Source organism: Perna viridis, chromosome 4, assembly GCF_037379345.1.
Source record: "Perna viridis isolate PV_CMFRI_1.1 ecotype Kerala chromosome 4, ASM3737934v1, whole genome shotgun sequence".
In the NCBI taxonomy this organism is placed as follows: domain Eukaryota; kingdom Metazoa; phylum Mollusca; class Bivalvia; order Mytilida; family Mytilidae; genus Perna; species Perna viridis.
The window spans coordinates 9,191,544-9,214,733 of record NC_142448.1 but is presented as its reverse complement, the minus strand read 5'-3'; the positions used below and the strand labels follow the sequence as shown (position 1 = coordinate 9,214,733).

At 32.9% G+C, this 23,190-nt stretch overlaps 1 pseudogene; it reads right to left on the bottom strand.

Moving 5' to 3' along the window:
• LOC148618754 (uncharacterized) overlaps window positions 1-23,190 on the bottom strand; it is a 36,545-nt pseudogene that overhangs the window by 3,221 nt on the left and 10,134 nt on the right.

Below are 23,190 nucleotides of genomic sequence, written 5' to 3'. Positions count from 1 at the left end.
AATAGTAAATAAACAAAGAATATTCCGTAAATATTTCTACGATCATGTTTATCTAATCACCAAAAACACGATGACTTGTCAAGCTTACGATTGCACGAATGGTGAAAGAGAAATGTTCTAATTTTTTTTAATCAGCCACACGAACATTCTTCCCAAGTAGCCATTCCTTACAAATACTAGTCATCTGGCTGCAAATACCGTTGTTCATCAATGATGTCTGACATTTGCTTATACATGTTGTGCCTCAATCTCTCCTTCTTTTATTTTGGGTTGAAATTATAGGTGAAAAGTCCCAAATTTGCGATATCTTCGGACATCGTGATCAGTTACCTATCTACTTTCACTTTACAAACCGACTTCGTGACGTCACAGTTCAACCGGTCATGGTGGCGCCCATAGGCGCGGGAAATTCAAATTTCCTAATTATAAATCTCGATTTATTAATTAAGAAAAGGAAATTAATTTGTTTCAATTTAATTTTCATGAATATTTAACTGATTACATGTAGTTTCGATATTTATGACTTGCACAATAACATAGTCATTTCCTTAAATTGGGATTTTCTTTTTGGGGTTAGCTTTTCAGTTCTAAAATAATGGCCAGTTCGATAAATTTACATTACGCGCAACTGTTGATAAACACAACACAATATTTCGTCTTCGTCTGCATCGTTTTCCTAATAAAGTTTTACCAGGAAAGTAACTATGCTAATTAAACATAAACAAAATAAAACCAAACGCACACAAAGACATTACTAAAATGTGTGTACGCTTATGAAAGGTTACTAATACGATTTATAGGTAATACCGATTATATTTATTTAAAATTTCGAAATGCTGTACACGAGTTTCAAGGAGTAAATATCTAATAATTCATTATATAACGATACAAACCAACAGAGACCAAGTAATGGGATATCCCGGATGAGTGCATCGAATGCCCTTCTTCTTCAACATCAACAAAGGAATCCCATGTAACGTAAATATCTGACGAGGATGTCTGTGACAAAAAATTGTTTTAAAATCTAAAATACAAATTTAAGTTTATTTTGTTATTTTGGCAAGTGTTAGTGCTGACGTGGTGCTTATCAATAAAGTACGACGCTGAAACGACAATGAATTGACCAGATAAAGGCTCAAAGTCTGCCAGAAAGATCTCATCATTCCTTAGTGTTCAGGTTCTGTATTCGATTTTATCTTTGGCCGCCGAAAATTATTTGCTTAAAAAAATAATTTAGTATGATTTTTTGACGATTTCATTTTCTGGCGTCATTGTAATGTTTGTTTGAAGAAATGTAAATAGGAACATCATAATCATCTATGACTGAAACGGACCTTCGTCATGGAACATTATATTCACTGTGTCATAAATATGCATCCAAAATATCATTATTTATATCGACCAAATAACTACCTTTAAAACCTTGTTTGGAATAAACTTCTTACCAGGTATAATGATATTTGTAATATCTCCCGTCAGACTATGCCTTTGTTTGTTGCCAAGAGTATTAATATTATGCTATTTAATATATGTTATTTTTGTCTGGTCTATATATGTCTGGTTTATGTGTATTGAGTTTCATTATTCGATTCAATGACTTCAAATTTATTTCCCGCTAATCTCTGAAAGCTTTGGGTAGTATGAATTTTGCTAATAAGCTATTCACCTGATATAATAAATCCTTATTTGTTCCCACCCAGACATTTCCTCCAATTGGAGCTGTAAGGTCTACTACTACACCATCACTGCAGGTCGATACAGCATCTAATATTTCTGTCCATTTTTCATGTTGAATTTCCTTTCTTTCAGCATGGACACATACAGCGTATCGTTTTCCATGTATAAGTTCATCAGAATCATTGAAATGTTCATTTTTGTATATCTGTTTCCTAAAATTGAAAGATATTATATGCCGTCAATTCAGATGTTATTGAATTTCACGTCAGGCCTAAGTTGAGTTTGTAACAGTACAGCTTTATTAGTTAATTTTAAAGAATAATTTCGAAGAATTATCAAAATAGCAATATTTGAAAATAGGGTTTTAAATGTGAGTGGTTTGTTTTTGATAGTTTTATTAAAGTTGACCTATTATTCAGGTTTGTAAATCTTTCAAAAAATATACTTTTTTTGTATTTTACCTTTTGTGAAACACCTATAATAGTTTTATTTCCAGACAAGTCAGTTTTCTAAACCACTCCAATTAACGTAAATAAGTTGTACCTACATTAATACATTTGTTTATTCGCTTATACCATTATATATGTATGTACTCATACAATGTTTTTTTATATTATTACTTAATTTAGCAAAATGAACAAATTTGATGAAACTATCAGGAACATGTCTCGTTTGATTGTTCCATTTTACCAAGAATAACCAAATTTGATAATATTTCTGGAAGCATTTTATCTCTATGATCACATTTGATGATACTACTTGAAGCAGTTTTCAACGCTAGATGATTCTTCTGGTAACATCGTATATGTATGAAATTTATTAGTAATAATTATGGTAATATTTTATTTTTATAATCAACATTACAACTCTAATAGTAACAATTTACCTGTATGACCACATTTGATGATGTCTGGATGAGATCAAGGATCGGGGATAACAATATCAATGTAGTTTCTGTAAAATGTCAAAGCATCATTTGGTTGAACTTCTATTGATATGAACCAAATATGCATTTAACTGCAATCGTACAATACACATTTTTTATAAAATCAATACTTAAATTCACAAATATGGGCCTCTGTCGCTGACAGTGTGCTCAGAATGCACATTCCTTGTGTACGTTATATAAAGGTAACGAGGAATGAAATAACATACCCAGCAGACACCCGAATGTATCAGGACGGGGTACCCCTAACATTGTGAATTTAAGTGTAAAGTAAGAACTCTAGTAATTAAGTGATAGTAAATTATAGTGGGACTATTGAGCACTGGCCCAGCCTAGTACCCAGTTCTTATCTTACCACCCGACTTGGGACAACCTTCGTGAATTGATTAATGTAACCAGTTTTGTTCTGAATTAACATCGGAGCGCTTCACGAGACAAGGGCTTATACCTAAAGGCTTATATCGATTGGCTTATACCTATAGGCATATGCCGTCTAATATTTCGGGTGAATAATTTGGAACAATAAATGAATGGAACATCCATTTACAATGCCCAAACGAGTAGTTACATTGGTGATGCCATGTAACGCAACGAATATCTCCCAAATTATTTCAGTATTTTATGTAGTAGATAGGAGATTACGTCTCTGCTATTGTAACAATATTGCATTGTTTAAAAATGTTAATTACACATTTGTCGAAGAGCCTCAGTAATATCTTTATCTAATGTCCTAATATACCTGATGTAACAGTCTGACTTCCAACGACCTACTGTCTTTATCATATTATCTTGTACGAAATTAGAACTGCACCTCGTAGCTGCGCCTAATCTAAAGGAATGTCCACTGTATTTATTCGAGTCTAATCCCAAATGATTTAGGGAAGTTTTTAGTTTACTTATAAAAGTTGATCTATCGAGAGGATAGCCATTACTGCAAACAAATAAAGGGTCATCATCTGATGCACCGCATTTATGTCTATAGTCAATGTAGCTGTTCAGTTGATAATAAGGACAAATCATTGTGTTTGTCTTAAAAAATTTAATTACAACACCATTCCAATGACCTCAGTTTTCGACATCATATGTTATTGGTTACTTTTGGTTAACACTATTATAAGCAATGATATTTTCTAGCCATAATAAAAAATAACCATGTATATCAAGTAATGGTTTACGATTACATAAAAATACAAAAATAACGAATTCCTGCTAAATATAGCTTCAAATTTAATACCGAATGACAATGTGACACACAATAAAATTAGGATATCCTCTGAAATATGGTTTAAAACACGTTTTAACTTCCTGAGCCGGGAATTTGGAATTCATAAACTGACACAGACACTTAAATCCTGATAAATATACACTGCGTGTAGTATCATTAATACTACTATCCCATAATTTATCAATTGCACGATTTAATTATTCAGAATTTCTGAGTGACGGGAAGGCACATGGCATCAGCTATGTTGTTATTTTTACCATAAACAAATTCAGCATGCACAACAAATTTAAATTTTGCAGAACACTACGTAAGGCTTCTCATTAATTTCATAATTTCTAAAGATCTCGATCTAGATTTTTTGATAATAAACACTGTGGCTTTATTATCGCAGTGAAACAGGATTCGTTCTCCTGTCCATTCCTGACCCCATATCATAGCGGCAATAACAATTGGATATAATTCCATGTAAGCCATCGATAATTCTTTTGTTTTAAGAATAATTTCTTTTGGCCAAGCTCCTTGGAACCACCGATTTTGAAGGTATGCCCCGAAACTACATTTTTAGCTGGCATCAGTGTATACATCATAATCAGCGGATGAAATTATATCATCGTCTATGACGACAGAAACACAATTCCATCGATCGAGAAATTTAAGCCACATATCCAAATTCTTGTCGACACCCAGTGGTGATTGATACACGATGACGTAGTTCTTTGACGGAATGTGCCATATTCAATAGAAAGGAAATAAACGATTTTCCTGTTGGAATTACTCTCATTGAAGAGTTAAAATCGTATAAAAGACATAAAAAATTCTCGTTTGGTACATGTCCGTCGTTCAAAAACGAGAACAAAAAGTATTTAATTCGACATAATTTATCTTCAGGTAGCTTTGCAAGCATATTGTCAGTGTCTAATATGATACCTAAATATTCATTTTTTGTGACCGGTCTAACTGTTTTGTGGGAAGCAAGTGGAACGTTCAAACACATAAAGTAAACGTTGCATTGTTCTGTTTGCGTTGAAAAGATTATTGTCATTCGTTTGCAAAATCCAACAAATTAATGACGAAAAATAATCGAAGATTTTTGGATTTGAACGTGAACAAAAAGCAAGTCTCGTATAGAAGTAATAATAATAATCATTCCATTTAAAACCATACAGATGCCATAGACTAGGGTGAACCGGTACAAGTTTCCACGCATTTGATGTATCTGTTTTGTAACATTTAGCGCCCTTACCGCACTGTTTAATAATCTTAATGGCATCATCAATTCGAATGTAAGAAAGAGAGAAGTCCTCCTTGTTTATGAGATCATTTAGACTTCTATGTAAGGAATTATTATGGGGAGCTGATAAATCGAGAATAAGTCGCTTTTTCTTTGAATACTTTCCTTCTACGATTCCAATATGGCTAACTCTATGTATTCTAAAAGGTGATTCTTTAAATGGACCAAAGATAAAGTCATTTTGCAGTTCCGGTTCTATTAGCCGAGATACGTCATCTGGATATTTCTAAGTTGATAATAATTTTTTACATTCAAAAGTAGATGCTGACAAGCCTGTTAAAAACCCGTTGGTAAAACTATGAATTACAAACTGAATTAGATTAGTGTTGGGATGGTTTCGTAATTCAAAACCTAGTCTTGAGACGTCAACTTGAGTACTTGCTTTGAAAGCTACATCACTAGCAAGAAGTCGTTTAGATGCAGGTGCCTTGCTTGATTTTGACTGGGGTATAAAAGGCTATACCTGTTGATTAGCAGACTTATTGTTCAATTGATTAGTTTCAACATGCGAATAACGACAAAGATTGCCTCTGGCACAATAGCTGGCTAAAAAATGGTTACAGACCTCTTTACCTTTGCAAAAACAATTATGGACGACCGTATCTCCCGGTGTCATTCTGCTTAGAGGCAATTGACGTGCCTTAATCTACCCATTAGATCTAAATGGATGAACAGTACTTAAGTAGGAAGACATAGCTTGACACATCTCTGATATGTTCAAAGAGGTACCACAGTGAGAACATGTTATAGGTTTTCCTATACAAATGGTATTGTAAAATATTTCGTCGCGGACCGACCAATCTACTGTCAAACCATTTGTGCTTTTGATGGATTTCATAAGAAATGTTTTATGGTATTCATAGAAAGTTTTTCCCTGGAATTTTACTGCAATGTCATGACATCTTGCATGTAGTTATCCAGCTCTACACGTCGATTTTCATTTTCACATACAACATTTTTGTAGATTTTGAAGCTTTCGATAAATTCTTGAAGTAAAAGATATCTTTGTAAGCGGCCGTCTTTTGTCTTAAGTGTTATAAATGTTCCATCTGCTTCTATCTGTCTAATGTCATTGGTTTCATTAGCTGTCACAAGTTAAATTAATGTACTTGCCTTCCTTGATCTGATTTCTTTGAGTTGTTGACACTGGATGCAAATGCGAGAACATTCCATCCGTAACCTTGTTCTGCGATGGAACAGCAAATGGATCTATCATTGAATTTACCGAATTAGTTTCCCGAACTATTGCCATGGGGATGTTAATCCTCTCTTCAAGAAGTTCCTCGTGTCTTTTCACTGTTTCACTGAGTTTTTTTACGGTAGTGAGTAAATCCTTTGTGTCACTGTTTGCGTCACATGAAGAAGATAATCTAAATTTTCAGTTTCAACGGGTACCGCACTATTACTTGAGGTTCTACTATTTTCCTGAATCAGGGCCTCCATTTGCTTAAGTGTAAAGTTACTTGGCACATTAATTCCCATATTGGAAAGTTTGTTCTGTAAATCCAACTTATTGGTTTTAGTTGGATGCAATGATAAACAGTCTGTATTGTCGCCTTTTCATTTTCTACACGACATTATATATGTATATATGTATAATCTTAAGAAAATAATATTTCTTTTTAAGTACGTATAGAAATTTCTGACGAAAAAACTACAAGCTTTAACTTTCAACTTAAAACTTCAACTGAATCATATGCACCTGCAACATTGAGGTCTCGCTTTAACTCGTAAATCCAACCAATTAAAACTAGCAATTGACATTGATAAATCTGGACGGTGACAGATCTGCATTCCCATGAAATTGACTCATAAACTATAATTAATTTCTTAATTCACATAAATTTTCGAATTCATAAAGAAAACAAATTTACTTTCTATTCAATCTATTGTTTATTTTCAATTTGTAACTGACTTTCACCTAAGTTTGACCAATTTTGTCTCTGAATTAGACACAGGTTCTCCTTACAACTAACCTCAAGCTTTTTTGAGAGATACAAGAAGTTATATTTCACAGAAGAATTCCACAAGAGAATATCATTATCTTGTTTTCTACATTAGAATATCTTAAGTTTTTTGATTTAAGATTTGTAATGCTCTTTGTACCAACAAATGTGACTTATTAAAAAAATAAATAATGGCCGGACAGGCCCTTTTTAACCTGTGTATTTGAGCCATGGTCAAAAACAACCCAACTATCAATCAGCTCATGGTGGCTTACCTCATTTCAATTTCCTTTGAGGATTTTTTTATTTAGTAATTTGGTTTTCCAAAGCTATTTCTTCTCATTTTATTTGTCGTAAAACTATGTTAACACATTTTATTAGAAAATATCAATTTTAGTCCATTCTTTTCTATTCTTTATGTTATCAAACACTGTATCGCATATAGGTTCATTGGCAGACGTAATATAGCTGACATGAATTTGACAACACATTATAAATGTAAATTAAGCATACATATTGTACCTACCATTTCTTCCAGTGACGTCAATTACTGTCTTTGGGATGATCTGGCTATAGTCATCTTTTATGAGACATTTTTTTTTATTTCTGTCTGAACTCCACTCCATACGCCAGCTTTATTGTATCCTCGTAAAGCAATTCTTTTACACTTAGTAAAATCTATACATTCTCCGAGCATGATGGCAAAGTTTACCTAAAAATCAATTCTTGTATTTTTCGTAATCTTTTCAATGACTCTTAGTATCAGAAATTCATTTTTTTCGTTTGGTTTTTTTTTATTAAAATGAAAAAAAAAGAGTCATGTTTTCAATCTTAAGTAAACGCTCGATAGAAATATTATCGACTGATTGATAGTTACTCACACTTTCTTTTTAATTACGGTAAGAAGAAATAAAATACCGTTCATACAAAAACTATATTACAGAAAGGTAAATATTTTGATTACATGGCAATTCAAAATTAAAATAACTCACAGGAGCATTATTTATACGTTGTACTGTTGAAACACTTTCCCACTTTTTATAAACACCTGCTTCTCTTGAATCGTCGACAATTGCCCATTCATAGAAGTCGATCGCTTCTTTCGCTTCCGTTGTGTCATCTATATAAGGGTCATACATTTGTTTAGTAAGGACTGTCATCTACAATACAAACTAAATACTAAGTCATTGGTATCTTAAAGATAATTAATTCAAACAAATATAAGGAAAGAGATATATTACGTACAGTTTATTGAATCATTTGTTTCCAGTGCATAAATACTTTTGTTTCTATATTTAAGGTCAATAGAGTAGTAAAATAATAACAAAATATAAATATTGGTATGATAAAAACACACCCATAACAACTAACAGGTTATGTCTGCTACCGTAAACTGTATACGGTGTCTGAATTGGAAGCGGAATCAGTTTGATCCATGGAAACACTTTCATCAGGCAATCTTTTGATTAATGGTGAGGTAAAATAAAAAATAACAACAATAAATTTTATCATATTATAAAAAATACTTTTTAATTTATTTAGAAAAAACCTCCCTCATTAAATTCAGAATATATTAAAAATAACTCAAGCTATCGATAATGTCTATTATTGTACACTTTTGGGGTTAAAATTCTAAATAACTGAATAATATCAATCTTTAACAAAATTTTAATGTTGTAACCTAAGTCATTACTTACCATATTGATAAGTATTACCTTCAACTTATCTATTATTATTACCTTGAACTTTTATAGAGCCTGTAGCTGAAGCAGTAGGTATGACTGTAACACCATCACTTCTCAATGGAGGAAAGCAAAGATTGTTGGAACAAAATTGTATATTCAACCGGTATGTTCTTCCCGGCTGAATATCTAAATTCCGCAGTACTGATACATGATGACTCCCAATGTATCTATACTCAATAAATGTACTCCAGTAGTCTGTGTAAAAGTATGTATGTTTATATGAACATAGAGTGGGTCATATCATTTCAAGCCAGTTTCAAGTTTTAATGTTGATGTTGGTCTGTGTATTAGCAATAGGTCAATAGGTGTAAAATGCATGGTACATGTATGGGTAATAACGTCTATTATTACTGGTAAAAAGGCTTGTTTCACATAAACAAGTTGATTTAAATGTAGGCCGCACTTTGCAAATATACATGTATGTAAGTTAAACAATATGTTTATTCTTTCAAAGATAAACATTGTGTGCATGCATATTGTTTTATTTCCCTTACCTCCAACAGGTGATCGTATATCTACATATATCCAGGAATTTCTGATAACATCGTGTAAAGCTCTGGAAATATCCCACTTAGCAAACAACGTAGTCGTTGAAGTTTGGTAGTCAATATCTTGTAGACAGTCCTTCAAAATACCCTATAACCAAATTATCACAGTACAAATCTGGAACAATTAAACCTTAATGACATGTATTAAAGTTTATCTGCTTTATTGATGGCTTACTGATGTAGCTGTTGATTTGTGCAAGTAAAACGGGTAAAACATGAAAATGAATTTGTGTATCGTGAACTTCTGAAGTAATAATATTCGCAGGCTCAAATTTAAATAAAAATAATTTGATTTGTATACTTACATTTGTATGATGACTTTTATTTAGTCTTGTTTCATCTTCAATGAAATATGACGGGGGTTGTTACCAGTCAAACTAAAATTATTCATGGACATATTGAAATCATTATTGGTATATTGTTAATATATTTGTGTGTATGTATGTGATAGTTTTCTGAATGGAATACTGTTTCTGTATTTATGAATAATCTATAGAACTTATTATTATATTTTAATACTATTGACCTCAAAATAACAGATGAATTTCGAACCAGAATGGCTGGTTTAACTGAATTGTATAGAAGTTTAAATGATGAATCATATTCAGTTTTCATGTGGTTTTCTATTGGAAATATTCACGGATGAGTCAATTAATGGCTTGTGACATCACTTAAAGTGACTTTAAAAATTATTCATCTCGCGTTCTATACTTTCATACTAAGCCTGTTTTAGATTCACTAAGTCGGTTATTGTGTTAAATTGAAAAAAACTTTGTTATTGAATGATTTTTTAAATAGTCTGCAAATTCAAAACAACTTTTTATCATCTTCCGCACACTCTAAACATAACATGTTTCTACGTACAAGTGCAAACGGGACCGTCGTGTATCGAGATTCCTGATAGTTTAGTTCCGATGTCAACAACCATTACTCCATCAGAATATGACTCGACTATACCAGCTGAAGTAATGGCTTTCACATTGAAATAATATTTCTGAAACATTTTTTTCATGAATTTTAAACATAACCCACTTCAGTTCAAATCTTATAGTTACATGCATTTTTTGATATCATTTCTGAGTTTAATCATGTCAATGTTTACACTTCATTTTAGTTCGTGCGAAATGCATATAGAATTTAAGTAGAATGAGGTATAGCATACATACGGTCCATAATGAACAAATATCAGTAAACCAACTAAAACAAAGAACACAATAACAACACATCGACAGACAGTTATTTTGAAAAAAATTATGGATAAACTATAAGATCTCACTTTTATTCAACCTTTAGGTAGTATGTGAAATAGAGAAGGGTATTGAGACAATAAGAAGGCGGAAGTTTGTTTGTAATACATTTCATCGAATATGCTCATTCTGCATGAATTCCTTGTCTGTATAATATTTTTGTACGGTTTTTGTACAAAACTTTTGTAACTTTTGAACTTTGATTCACACCGTAACCACCAAAATTATCATCCCGTTCAAAATCTCATTCGTAAACCCAAACATACCAAAGAAAGAAGACAATTTTCAGGTTCGTAAATATAATTCGATTGATAGAATCATCAATGTTTTCTCTTTTGGTGACATCACAGTCCCCACGAGTTGTTCCTAAACAGACTATGTACATAACAGGAAGATGAGGATGACGAAAACCTTTCCATTGTACAGCCAAGGCATCAGATTCTTCCAGAAAATCGACATCTATTACTTCATGTAAGATAAATCAATTGTTCTAATTGGGTTATGCATCTGATCAGATGTATATACCTACTGCATGGACATTGATACATTTCATTTTTTGTTCAATCAGTAAAATGAAATAAACTCAATAAACACACATACCAAAGAACATGACATAAATTGAATAATATGTACAAAGAAACAAAAGTAAAGTAAATGAGTTCCCCGGACAACTAGAGGCTCTAGAGGGCCTAAATCTCTTACATTGCTCGATAATCAACATTAAATTTTTGTAAAATCTGTCGTATATTTTCATTGATAAAATTTCTCCTAATGCTCATACCTAAGGAACAATCATATCAGTTTTCTTTAAATTCTCCCACTAAGAAGAACATTTTTATAGTAACATATCAAAGAAGGGCAATTATTTTAACGTTGCTCAACAGATCTACATGAAAATTTCACCGCAGATAGATCCCATTATGCAAATCATTTACTTTAGTCAGAATTTGACTTAACCAAACCATTTTGAAAAAAAAAACTGTTGTCTGACCTCTTTATTCTATTTTCAGAAACGGCGGCCATGTTTTTCGACAGATCAGAAATATTTCATAGTAGTAAATATTGGGTTAAACCTTGCGATTTTTATGATATGTGCGAAAAACTTCTGTCTGCCTCCTACGTTCTATTTTAGTGTGATGGCCATCTTTTTCGACTGATAAAAAATCCCAATATTCGTTCGATACAGAATACAAAAAGAAACATCCTTACTAATTTTGGTTCTAATTTGCTTGGTAGTGTCAGAAGAGAAGAGCTAAAAAATACGTTACGACGATGGACGACCAAGACAGACGCCAACTGATTGCAATAGCTTACGTGGCCGTTTGAGCCAAATTAGTAAATAAAAACTTACAGCATTTGCTAGATGCACCGGTAGGGCAAGCATCCTCTGCTAATCTAGAAACACCCACCGAGTTGTTCATAGGAGGTCACGTCAAGGGTAGACGAAAGAGGAAAGTACAATATGAATCGGTGAACAAACCGATTTTCATAGTCCAGATGGTTACACCATAGCATTCCAAGAGTTTCTGATGACGACCATACAACTTCCGTAGCAACATTATCCTGTTCCAGAAGCATTGCTGTAAGAAGTCTAGCAAGTAGTTACAGCAAGCTCTGGCATAAAGTATGGTATGTGATATGAAAACGCCATACGCCGGTGTTGAAGGGATGTTACCACAAATGAAAGGAAAATTGACAATAAGGAATAAAAAGCTATCGCGTTTATCACATTAATGGTTCAACACAGTGAAACATACCATAACATCTTTATTGTTAATATCGTTTGGATTAATGTCATAAACAACACCCACTGAAGGCACCTGGACATCATGTATATAACCCTCAGACGTCTTTGATGTGCTTAACCATGCAATCGTCACATAGTACATGTGATGAGCGTGTAACTCAGAATCTAACACAGATAGATCGATAGCTGTACATGCTGGTGAAAGTGTTGGCAAACATTTAGAGTTATAATTCAGTGGTTGGTATCCTGCAACATCTGTTCGGTCTTTAGTGTGTCCTTAAGTTAGATAAAAATTATTATTTGATTGATTTTGTGATTAAAAGAACAATTCAGGTGAATTAAAACCTTAGTAAATGTTCCAGGTGTGAGAAAAATGAAACAGACCAATGTGGCAAACAAAGTAGAATAAAATTACGTAAAAACAGAAGATAAGGTATAGTTGGATTTTCAATAGCCCTTGGTACTGCCAATATACCATTTCAGTGAATGGTCCTTAAATAAGCTTGAGGGTCCTGACTAGGGACTGGAGCAAACGTTGCAGCGGGTATATTTTACAGCAATGGGTCCAAACCTTCCACTATAGCTCAGGCAATTACAATAGGTTCATATTCTGGTTACACTTTACTCAAAGTTAACAGATTATACAGAATAAGTATTGTTTTCCTGACAATGTACTTTTGGTACGATTAACAATTGAAATAAAGAGCTTAGTAAAATTTACCGACTGAAAATTTGAAATTAAGGAGGTAAGGAAACTTATATAGAATGTTTATACTTTGTATTTTCTTTATGAACATTATATCAATATAAAATCGTTATGATTCTACTTAAATGTTAGTTATAATAACATATATATATTCTTAAACGAACGAATGATATTATACTTGATTCGGTGAATTAGAAAATCTGTCTGCATACATGTAATATAATATTTTCTAAAATCTTTTAGTTTTAAAAGGAAGTTAGCATAGGCTTGTGTATATGAAAACCAATAAAACTAATAAAGATATGATACAAACTTGAGATGTTTGGGGAATAATCTGTAACAGGTTAGAATTGGATGTCAGAAGCTGCTGCTTACATGTCACTAAAGATGACCGAGTTTCTGGAAACACTTAATATGTTCGAAAACCCATCCGACGAATTTGTTTATTAAAATATAACTTTTAAAAGTCAGGGAAGTAAGTCGATTATTATGTATTTACCTACAGCCTAAAGAATGATTATATGGGGCTCGTGTCATATTCTTTCCCAAAATCCACATTTTACCACCCATGTCTTCAATGAGTTGCGGGGCTGTTTTTCCTCCCTAAACAACGACATTTTTTTTACAGATGGTGTAATTGTTACTATGGTGACACCATCTGAACATACAACATACGAAGCATCGTTTGCTCTGTTCATAGCCACCACAGTAATAAAGTATGCACCCTCTACAGTGGCTGTGTGGCTGACAGAGGTTACTGTGGTTTCTTCTTTCTATAATAAAATAATGTTGAACAGATAAGGACAAATGTATTTGACGAGTGCAAAACGCATACTTGAGTTTTATTTGCATGTTAATATAATTTTTATCGGATAAAGATACTGACATTATCAACGAAATGAATCGATGACATACAATAAAAATTGTAAAGTAAATATTGGTATCTTTATCCATATGTAAAAACTAAGAGCAGAGTTATGGCTTTAGAATTATTGAAACAACAAGAGATGAAGTAAACAACTCTTGAAATCGCTATGTTTTCCTTCAAGTGCGTTTTGTGTGTTTGTTATCAAATAAACCAACGTAAGACCTCAATAATTAAGAAAAAGCGCAAAACGTTGGTCATCGATGTTCTAAACCATTTCATCTATGCCTTAGATAAAATAATTTATGTACCTGATTACTTGTTAAAACATTCTGTTTGTCACTATGTATTTGTAAGACTTTACTCCACTCACTGGATCAAAGAACCCGTCCCAGTGAAAGTTTAATGTTAAATCCTTGTTGATAGTCGACTTCTGGACTTCCTGTTACACCATCATGTACACTGCGTGGTTGTGGTGGACTAGTTTTAATATTTATCTGTAACAAAATGGTTTATCTTCCAAAGAAATTGACACAGTCTTGGTTATTTTTAATTTGAAATACGATTATATATTTTTATTGAAATTTCTTTCCTTTTGAATCTTCATAATTTCCTTGAAACACTTGAAATTGAAGTTAATGTCAAAATGAATATGGGATTTGGTTATAACTTATAGACGACAAAAGTAAGCCTTAGGTTTTTGCGAGAGAAAAAAACATTTAAATAAAAATGAAGCTTTCCTTAAAAGAATTCCGAACAATAAATTATAGTTATATGAGTCCATTGGCTTTGACAAAAAGTGGCGACACTTGTTCAGCTTCTCCATATACAAGTAAATATTTCAATTGATGTCTTTCAATTCCAATATATTAAAGGCGAGCTTGGATAACAAGCTTTTTTATTTTTTTTTTTTATTTAAGTTGCTAAAGGAGAAAACTATGTTATTATGCAAATTATGAATATCGAAACTAATCTGTAAAGTGTTCATGAGAATCGGAATTGAAAAAAGGTTTAAAACCCTTTTCTTCACTAATTAATCACGATTCATAATTATGAAGTTCCCGCGCATATGGGTGCCACAATCACCGGTTGAGCTGTGACGTAACGATGTCGATTTGTAAAGTGAAAGTAAATAGGTGTAGCGATAATAGACTTACTTGTTTGTATGTTTACCGTTTTGTTTATATTATTTATTGTAATGGGGGGAAAGATACGGGATTTCGAGATATCTTTCTAATATTTTAAAAGTTTTTTTTCCACTGATTACGGAGCACGTTAAAGGTAATAGAGCAAAACATCCATTTTGTGAAGTCGACTGATTTTTCTATCCTGGCTACCCTTGACATGTTTGAGTTGTGTTAAACCGGATGATGGTCATCTAGCCTGGTAGTATAAAAGGGTAAATCATCAGCGATTCAGTGTCAATGTGTGCTGATCAAGCCTGACGTATTCACTTGTGTGTTATATTGTGCTGTGTAAGTAATTCCTTTAGATTTAATAGTGAATTCCATGAGATAAAAGACAATTATATTTAATTCTAAGATTCAGAATTTAGTGAAACTATCCATTGGATTTATATTGTGTTGTGAATACTGTAGCGTCGAAGTGAATATCTTCATTAGTTTATATTTGTGCTGCTAGCATTTCGTTCAGTCATTCATGTTGTATTGTGTATACCGTTTTCCAAGGATCTGATTATTCTATTAATTTGTGCCTAAGAATGTGTGTGATATAGGACTTTGTTATTCCATTTGATTGATAGTGCCAGTAGATATTATAACTGATATTGAAAATTCCAATATATATGGGGATACAATTGATGTGTTTGCTAGATCAAGTGTATAGTTAACCACCTTTATATGTGTTAAGTAAAGCAAAACCCAAGGTGTATAGTTAAAGAAAATATTTTTTAATTCCTCATCGTGACTAGCAGATAGCATTTGTCATATCTCTTTGTGAACAACATATTCTACTATGAATCCAAGTTTAACTTGGTAAGGAATTATTGACCGCTCAAGATTACACCTTACATAGGTAACCCATTGCTATGTCCAAAGAAAGCGCAAATTTAAGACTTTTCCCTTATAATTTCAATCCAAAATACACAGAAGAAGAGACTAAAGCACGTCTTAGCTAATGTCAGACAATATTGACGAACAATGGTATTTGCAGCTAGAAGACTAGTATTTCTTAGGAAACTTTAATGGTTACTTCCGAAGAGTGTTCGTATTGCCGGTCAAAAAACTGGTTGAATATTTCTGTAATATCATTGTGCAATCATAAGATTGACAAGACAGCTTGTTTTGGTGAAGAGAAAAACAAGATCGTAAAAATATTTATTGAATATTATTTGTTTACATATAAATATATCGTACGTGTCGTACTTGTATCAGTACCAAACCGACTTCGGAAGCTATCGGTAAAAACCAAGTCTGATTGTGATCAACATTACCGATTCCTTCAAAATAAAAGAGTTTTACAAGATAGCTATTCACATATATACATCAAAGATTTTGCATTTTGCATTAAAGGCTATTTATTTTGGTTACATGTGTATGATTTTTCATAACTTAATGCAAAGGTGATCTTTCCCTTTAAGGAAATCAAATTATTTACCTTTCGAGTAAGTACTGAAGTCAACATTGCCTGGTTAAGAACAGTAACTTCTATAAAACAATCCGATTCGAGGAGTCCCTTGTCTTTTCCTTGACCAAGCCCAGTTTCGAATACTATTTCAGGTTTAATATGGAAATGTCGATGGAACATACATGATATAATGTACAGTAACAATTAGGGCCACCAGGAGCAGTCTCGTAGAGGTCTTCACATGAAATTATATTCTTGACAAAAAAATGTTACATTTTTTTCTGATAAGTATGAAATAATAGTTACAATAAAAGTGATAGAGTAATCAAGGGAACCAAGGTTATAGCGGTAATCAAAAGAATGTAATCCAGGTGACAAAGACCAGACATGGAAAACAGACATACACAACAAAGAACATAAAGTAACTAAAATCATACATACAAAGTAACAAAAGTAAATGAGCAACTCGGACTCCACTAAAAACTGGGAGCATGGACCAGGTGCACCGGTAGGGTAAGCGTCCTCAGCTTTTCTAGAAACACCAGCCGAGTTGCTAATAAAAAGTCAAGTCCGGGGTCGACAAACGAGGAAAGGAAAACTATGACCCGTTGAATAAATCAGTTTTCATGGTGCTGATGGATACACCATAACGATCCACCAGTTCATGATGACGACCATAAAACTTCTGTAGTGATGACTTCAATCTTGTAGCAACATAACCCTGTTCCAGAAGCCTATTTGTTAGAGTTCTAGCGCGATACGAAAAGTCTGCGTAGTTTCGGCAAGCTCTGGCATAACGCATGAGTTGTGATATGAACACTCCATACGCAGGAGCCGAAGGGATGTTGCCACAGATGAAAGGAAAGTTGACAATTCTGAATGAAAAGTCATCACGTTTTTCGTAAAATTTGGTCAATAGTTCCTTACCATCGATTTCTAAGTGTAGGTCAAGATATTTGGATTTAATCAAGTTTAATCTGTTTTTACAATGGCACGAAATTAGGAATATTTAGAATTTGTTTAATCATACAAACAATGATATTGATCTAAGATTCAGTCTCTCCCACTGTAAAGAGTGAATTGAAATATCTGCGTTTACGAAAAAATATTCTAAATCTATGTAAAAACGATGTTATCTGATCATCTTAGTCATGAAAGTAGTACATTTAATAGAGATTAAATTCTTCATAGGTTCACCCAATGGAATTTAGTCATGCATGTTCCATCTGTCGTACTTTTTTAACCTATAATTGTTAAGTAAGGCATATGTAAATTTGAGTTGAAAATATAAACATCTGCATTGCCTTGAGCGAGGAGATGGGAATTTCCATGCAGAATTTCACCTCCTGTAAAATTGTCGTATAATTTTCAATGAGCGCTATGGAGACCACTGTGGTAATCATAAGTATCCCATTCAAACCTGTTGTTAGAAAGAAATAAAAACCGAAGAATCAAGATCAAAAACGTGAAATTCAGCATTTACAAGAGTACATATTTAAGATTAATCTTTAACTTTGCGTCAAGATCAAAACAATGAAAATAGTTTCAATCCAGTGGTAATTTTACAGTATTCTGTTTAAAAATAAGCGATCTCTGTGTTCAAGAATCAGAATAATTGATTGTATATTTGTTTTAGAAAACTTAAAATTGCTCACGTCATTTCTGTAAAGTCCTCCAAACGGTGTACAAATAATTCTGTTTTATTCCCATATGACAACCATAAGTTTCCTATAATTGGATAGGTTACATCCCGATATACTGTAATAAAATCTTCAATATATTCTCCAATTATGTCTGTTGCTTTAACGAAGATGTCTAGTTTCTCGCCATCTTCCCAAACGACGTTAAGCACTTCCGTTTCCTGTAAAATATCTATCACGTTGGTGTAGGCTTTGTACGACTTGACATCTTCACCGGATACTGTATAGTTAACGTCGAATTTAACAACTCCTACAACCGAAGCACAATTAAATATCTATATTATCGGGTTTTATTCACGTAGATATCAGTTCAAATTATATAAAAAGCACGTTAGTCTTGCGTCTTGGCGATATGCAAAACAAACATTGTGTATTTCAAAATCATTCAAGACAATTTTTTTTTCGATTGGTTATAGGAGATTAAAGAAACCACATTAAAAAGTTTTGTTTCACCACTTGTACCTATGTACACAACATGTATAAAACAAAATAACAAAACTTTTCTAATTCAATGCTCGTTTCTTTTTCCTTTTAGATATACAAGAAAGTATGTTTAAGCCAAAGTTAAGTGTAAATATTGGCGAACTAATACCTTTGACATTAGTAAACAACTTAACAGTCCTTCGTTCAAAGAAGTCGTCATATAAGTTGTCTACGTGACTGTTGTTTTCCACTGGAAATAGCCATTTATTCAAATCATGTCGTTCATTCATAAATCTTCCAGGCCACGTGACATGAAGTAGATTTGTTTGTAAGACTACCCATGTCCGGTTGGTATCCAGGGTGCTCTCCCTGAATTTTTTCTACTACTGACTGATCATCAAAGAACAATAAGGATCTCGTGGACTTATACTTGCCAGCCTTATCAAAAGCTGTGACGATAATGGAGTACATGCCTGGCTGTGTTACATTAAATTCACCCTTAAGAAAAAAAATATGTAGCTTTAAAACCAAGAATATGACAAAAAAAGGACTTTGGTACGAGGTAGATTTGTGCCACACAAGCTCGTGTGGGCACGGGTCACCGTACATACAAACACCATTATCATGCCTAGGGGGAGTGATAAAAAATCGAAATGACCATGCCTAATTTCAAGAGTCCTCATCTGGGGTAGTTTTCAATTTATCGGTATGACAATGCTTAATTTCATTACAAAGCGTCTTCATCGCTACAAAGTAAGAGTACAAGTGAAGATGCCTAATAACACAACAAAAGGAACAGATAAAACAACTGTAACCGCAGTTAACAAGTTTTTTTTTCAATTTGGTATTAGACAATGATACGTTTTTTTGTTTTTTTATTTTTTTTTATTTTTTTTTTTGTTTTGTTTTTGTTTTTTTTTTCTGTTTGTTTTGTTTTGTTTTGTTTTTGTTTTTGTTTTTGTTGTTTTTCTTGTTACTTTTTGCAATATCCATACCTCCTTAAGATTTGTCCCGTTGGAATGAAACAACTTGTTTGCTTCTCTGAGAACTGGTCCATAATTAGCTAGGCTGTATATTTCATACTCATAAAAATCCACTCCAACTAAATCATCTGACCATGATTTCCATTTAAACATTATTAACTTCTGGAGAGGTCAAAAGAAACTAACATACAACAAAGCACGAAACACAAGGTGAGGACAGAAGGACAACAATTTTAAATAACAGTAACACTTACTCCAATAAAAGTAGTTCTTCGGGATTTATTAAAGGTTTAGTCCTTTCGTTAATGCTCAATGTTTCTCAATCAAAACATAGAATAGACGGAATTCTTAAATATGTGCTACATATATCTGACTCAAATATCATTTTTCATTTTAGGACTGATATTATTGTACGCTGGGTTTTCGAACTTTACTGAAAATTCAAGAGAATTTCTTAATTTAATGAATAAGATAACTAACTGTTAATGATAAATGGCTTTAGCAAAGTTATAATCACCTGATCGGTGACATCCGTTACATCTATTTGTGAGTCCGAATAATTTTTGTAGACAGGTATAATAAGGAGTAATATAATCCCATTGTACCGTGTAACTCAATGTTGTTGTAATACCCGTGAGTGATGTTCTTATTGTAGATGTAAAAAGATTTCTCTTCTGTTCAAATATCTCAGGTACCTCCATTGCGCGCTTCCAAGGTTATAGCGGTAATCAAAAGAATGCAATCCAGGGACAAAGAAAGACATGGAAAACAGACATACACAACATTAGGTAACTAAAATCATACATACAAAGTAACAAAAGCAAATGAGTAACTCGGACTCCACTAAAAACTGGGAGCATGGACCAGGTGCACCGGTAGGGTAAGGTCCTCTGCTTTTCTAGAATCACCCGCCGAGTTGCTCTTAAAAAGTCAAGTACGGGGTATGTGATATGAACACTCCATACGCTGGTGCTGAAGGGATGTTGCCACAGATGAAAGTAATGTTAACAATTTGAATGAAAAGTCATCACGTTTGTCGTAAATTTTGGTCAATAGTTTGCCTTTACCATCGATTTCTAAGTGTAGGTCAAGATATGTGGCTGACTTCACAGTGTCTGTAGTATCCTTTATCTCAATCTATGGGGTAGATGCTATGTATCAAATCCCCGAAATTAGGATTGTTTAAAGATAATACGTCATCTATATAGCGGAAACTGAGATGGAAGGATCTAGGCAAAGGATATTCTTTCTTTCGGATCAGATCAGCTATAAAGTCAGCCTCATAAGAGTGAAGGAATAGGTCAGCTAGTAAAAGAGCACGATTTGTTCCCATTGGAATGCCAACCGCTTGTTGAAAAGCGCGTCCATTACACTGGACACATATGTTGTCGATTAAAAATTGCAGAATTTTGTAAACATTTTCCTCGGTAAAAATCATTCGGTAAAGTTCTCTAAACCACTGAATAATAATCTGATTTGATTCGTAGCATGCCTTTTAATTGGTTGTTTTTCTTGCATGTAATTTTTGTGTATAACTTGCTTTGGTACTGTGACGTAATGAACATCGATCGGACCGCACTTCGAAATTCAATTAGCCCAAAGAAAAAAAAGACAACGTTTGACAATGAACCTTATTAGAATCGTATTAGAAATTAAGTTATAAGGAATGAACTATCTCATCTGGTTAGATCATAAAAAGCTAGAAACTAGAAACATTCCTGAAATACTATTTTCCTTTTGCTTTACAATGTAAGAAAAAAAAAATTTTCACTAATATTGATTTAGAAATGTCAATTGTTATTTTATAATGAGTACAAACTTACCTATTACATATTCCAATTTCATCTGCCCATAAACAATGCCATAAGTAAAATACGTCACAAAATGTTCAGGATCCAGAGGTGGAGGTGTACCAAAAGCGACAAATTTTGCATGAAATTCTATTTCTGCTTCATTTAAATCGCCTTTGTTTGTGAATTTGATCGGCTGTGGACCGGTCTCACTTGGATCTGTCGGTGTCATCACAGTTTCTTGAGAGGGATTATATAACTTTATCTCAGCATATAGGATTGATGTTTCTTCTGTAACTGTTTTGTAACATAATAATAACTTTAGTTGTATGTTTACATCAGTGGTGGATAATTGAAAATTACAATTTCAGGTAGGTTTGATTCTCAAGAAAATCATAAGTTATGTTTGTATTAGTGATTTTTCAAAGCTTAAGAAATCATATCTATGTAAGATATAAATAAAAGGCTACGAAAACGTTTTACTCTCGTCATTTCTTGAATATTACTCAGATGTCTTTTCATGCTTATTTGTATCCGTCTGAGTAATTTCTTGCGCGATAAATACAGTGTATTATAGTTTTATTGAATGGAAATATGATTTCCCCATAGAAAGCAATGCAAAGTCAGCGTGCAATAAATTTCCTTATTGCTAAAGTGCAAATATAAATTAATTAAATTTATAAATTTATGACGTTATCCATGACAAAATTTAATTTTAAACAAGATTACATTATATTGCTATTATTGTTTAAAAACTGTGGAATATGATCCCTCGTAGAGTGTATATTGCACCCGTAAACACGTGCAGTATAAACTTCTACTCGGTTAACCAACTGATGAAGTACGCTCTAAAAGGATTATTGATCAATCACGAACAAAACCGGGGAATATTATCCCTCGTAGAATGTATGTTGCACTCGTAAACTCGTGCAATATAAATATCTACTCGGATGATATTCTCCAGTATTCATGCACTGACCCAGTAATATTATTGTATTTGTATACTTGTATTATTATATAGATACATAAAGGTTTGTTTGTTTAAGGACTAGGATAGGGCTCATTTTCGTCCCATAGGTCGCAGTCAGTCCCGCGCTGATGACAAGTATTCAGTTTTATCATATACTTATAGAAAATAAGTCTCGTTTTTTACTGTATAATAAAGCAAGTTGTAGGGCCAAAATTTGATATTTTTCAAGATTGTCTAAGGAGCTGATATCAAAATGTTATTACATGCTTCGGAATGATATTACATGGCTTTCCGTAAGTGATATTACACCCCTTTCCCTAAAGGCTCGGCAATTATCGTATTTGTTTACAATATCGCGTCTAGCGACGAAGCAGACGAACAACCTAGTAGGATGGAAATGGAGATTGACGATGCCATGGAATGTATAGAGTCTATGAAGAATATTATAATACAAAACGTAAAACTGTGAGTGATATGAACGTGCTATCGCTCTTGGGCCAATATCAAACCTTGTGCTAATAATACATGTGATATAAAAAATGTCATGTGATAATTTGATATAATTACAATTTATAATATTTATACTATTTCTCATTTTTCATTATTATTCATATATTCTGTGTATTATTGCTTCGACTACAACCATTTTATATATGGTATAGCTAAAATAACTCCGTTGCTAAGAGGGTGGTAAGGTTTTTATTGCATTTAATAATTTTGAGAGGTTAACAAAAGTTATCAATTACATAGAATTATATTGTATTGGAACATATACCAGCAAAACGTCTTTCTAAA